The 3,538-nt window shown below is 29.8% G+C and overlaps 1 long non-coding RNA gene across 1 annotated transcript; it reads right to left on the minus strand.

Annotated features, from left to right (window-relative positions):
- Nucleotides 1-2,529: 2,529 nt before the first annotated feature.
- On the minus strand, nt 2,530-3,232 carry LOC136090251 (uncharacterized). The gene is made up of 2 exons (XR_010643292.1): nt 3,098-3,232; nt 2,530-2,808 (listed from the first exon to the last, which is right to left on the minus strand). It is a non-coding gene; the product is annotated as an uncharacterized LOC136090251 (long non-coding RNA).
- Between the last annotated feature and the right edge of the window lie 306 nt (nt 3,233-3,538).

The raw sequence follows: 3,538 nt of genomic DNA on the forward strand, positions 1-3,538 counted from the left end.
AGCATATTTGACAAATCGTCCACAACCTTTAGTAAAACATTTTATGAAAATGATAGACAAAGTAACAAGCATGGATTTAGTCAGAGTTAGCACAATAACAGACGGATTATACAGTGTTGCTTCATTTCAGAGTAATAGTAGAGAAACTTACCGATGCTATCTTGGTGATTCAAAAAATTTGCCAAGTTGTTCATGTTCAGCTTGGTTATATAGTGCATATCCGTGCAAGCATTTTTTTGCTATTTTTATTAAAGAAAATCTTTCGTGGTCTGATTTTGGTTCCTTTATAGAGATTCAGCATATTTTGTGCTTGACGCATTGCCAGATGAAAATATTTTTTTAGATTTGGCTTCAAACAATAAATCATTAAAAATGAATAGTCTTGAAGATGTCAAACAACTGCATGAATTTGTGCCACCTGAGCATAATCAAGCAATACACAGTATTTGTTCTATAAGTAGGAAAGTCTCAAATATTGATCAAAATATACCCCATAGTCTCCCACAGGTAAGACACACACCAGCAGCATGTCATGAGCTTCTAAATGCAATAATAAATGTGATACATTTATGTGACTCTCATATAGCAACAGACAATTTGTTTGATGAGCTTTATAAATTTAAAACAAGCTTTGAAGAAACTCTTAAAAAAGAGCAAGGTGTTATTCTGCTTCCAGATAAAAAACCAGAAACCTGGATCAAGTCAGATACAAATTTACCACATCTTGTTAATTTTCCTGTTCAACACAAAAGAAAAATGCCAAAAAGAGTTGGCATAAAATATGACATGTTCAAGGCAGCTTCAAATATTGACGTCATCTTCAAAGAAAAAAATGAATCTTGTAATTGACTGAAATTTTAACTAATCACGTACTTGATGAAAATTGTGAAATGTTTACAGTACCCAATGAGTTGATAAAAATTGAAAGTAGTGTATGTCAAGAAAAAATTGTATTATTGGATATTTGTCAAGAGTTTGATGAAGCCAACATAGTTAAAGATAATTTCCAACTTATAAGAGATTTGCACTCTATTAGTGATCTAAAATGCTCATTGATTAGAGATTAAGAAAGGAATGACATAGGAAAAGGGAAAATGCTTAATGATGTCATTCACTTTTTTCAACAAATGATGTCAATTCAGTTTAACATTAATATTGGTCTGCAAGATTCTATTAAAGGAAAAGTTATGTTTTGATATATGTCCAAGCAATCCATTTGTACAAATTCTTCATGATGGCAATCTACATTGGGTTTGCGTTACCACATGATTGCAAGCCTGGGGAGATATATATTTTTGACAGTCTTTTTCAGGGTTCAGTAAGTATTGAGACAAAAAGGCAAATATGCTCTATCTTACATTGTCCACAAAAAAAAACTGTTATTAAAGTTCTACCAATTCAACAGCAAACAAATGGTGTAGATTGTGGTCTCTGCTATTGCGTGGGCTCGACAGGTACTTGAAGCAAACAAGATACCACCAAGTACTCTTATGTTTGAGCAAAGTAAAATGAGGGTTCATCTTAACTGTATACTAAACAACCGGTTAGATGTCTTCCCAACTGCCATTACCCCTTCTGTGTTTATGAGATGTGTTGCAAAGAGTTTCCATATTCCTCTACATTGTTCTTGTCGCATGTTTTGGATCCTTGAAGAGGAACTCATTTTTAATAGGTATGTCCTAATTTTTTAAATAGTTTTAATCATGATGTTAAACTTGGAGTTGGCGAGGCTCCTTAGTTGTTGCGATGTAAGTCTAGCTTGGAGAAGAAAACTTTGATATAAAATCGATTGATAAATAATTTATTTTATTTTCTCTCACTTTAGTAGGGGTAGGGTGACCGTAATAGCTTTGCATGGTAATGTTATAAATCATTGTTTCACTATAATTTTTGTTAGTATTCATATAAAGTTATAATTAGAATCAATTGTTCCATTTATAACTTTTTATTTATAACAACTAATGGATTTGCTTTTGCAGACAAATGGCTTAAAAAATGGTTCATCGTGAATGTCAAAAAATTCCAGTGTGCATATGAAAAGGAAGATGTTTTATGGAACTGTCATAATTGCCAAATGTACACAACAAAAACCTAAGGTTTGATCTGTTAAAAAATGTCACAAGTTGTTAATGTAATCTGATATATTAAACTGTTGAAGTTATAGTTGATTACATTTGTTATAGTTATACCCAGCAAGCATTTCAACGTTGATTCAACGTCGATAACGCGTTGATTTATTGACGTTGATTTTAGCGTTGAAATGGAAACAAAATATTGACGTTGAAATATCAACATTGATTCAACGTCATTAAATTAACGTTGTACTGACGTTGATTTACAAACGTTGATTTGGAAACAAGAAATCGACGTTGAAATATCAACATTGATTCAACGTCAATAAATTAACATTGAACTGATGTTGATTTATAAACATTGATTTAAGCGTTGATTTGAAAACAAGAAATTGACGCTCTAATATCTACATCGATTCAACGTCAAAAAAACAACGTTGAAACATAACACTTTAAAAAGTTTACTAAAATGTATATGTTAAAGTTTTTTACAAAGGAGATAATTTCTTTTTCTTTTTCGAAACTACTTCCGCTTTCACTTGACTCAACGTTATCGTCTACTACGAATTCATCTTGATTTTTTTCTTTATCACTTTCGTGACTTCATCGTCTATTTCGTGGTTGTCAGATTTCCGTTTACCTCCATTCAAACGATAAGGTGCATACTTTAGGCAAGAGGCTATAAATAATCCAGTTTCTTTGTCTGTTGCCTTAGGCTCAAAGCGCTTAATCGATTCTAAAAAATAAATGCAAAAACATTCAAATTTGGTCAAGTGAATAAAATTGTATAGAAAGGAGGAAAGAATATCTTCAATTTACATTATTTCATAAGAATACATGAAGTTTACAATTTTAATGTAAACTAATATATTTTATTTTTTGAGTTTTTATATCTATTTTTTGTGAATACAACTAAATTCATTTATTTTTAACAGGCAGCCATTAAAAAGAAATATAAATATATAAAAATATATAGATCAACATCTTTTCCAATTTTCAACACTTAAAATTAAAATTATAGCTACCAATTACTGTTTTGTAAACATTTAACCATTCTGGTTCCATTAATTGTGTGTAACTTTTTAGATATTTCGCTTATTTGCAAAGTTATTTGGAACAACCTCCGTAATACTATATGTTGAAATCCTGAGTTTGAAAACAGAAAGTACTTTATAAATATAACTAACATATAGTATATATTACATATATATATACATAATATATACTATATAATACATATATTACAGTATATATTACATATATATACATAATATATACTATATTATATATATATAATATATATAATATATTAAATGATTTACTTGAATGAATGTTGCATACAAAACAACAGCAAGTTAAAGGACAGCTGAAACTCACAAATGATATAGTAAAGAAACCTACCATTATCTTTTATTATTAAATATTCACTGTATATGACACAAAGTCAGCCATGCTATACATACAGT

The sequence above is a fragment of the Hydra vulgaris genome, chromosome 13 (genome assembly GCF_038396675.1).
Source record: "Hydra vulgaris chromosome 13, alternate assembly HydraT2T_AEP".
Lineage (NCBI taxonomy): Eukaryota > Metazoa > Cnidaria > Hydrozoa > Anthoathecata > Hydridae > Hydra > Hydra vulgaris.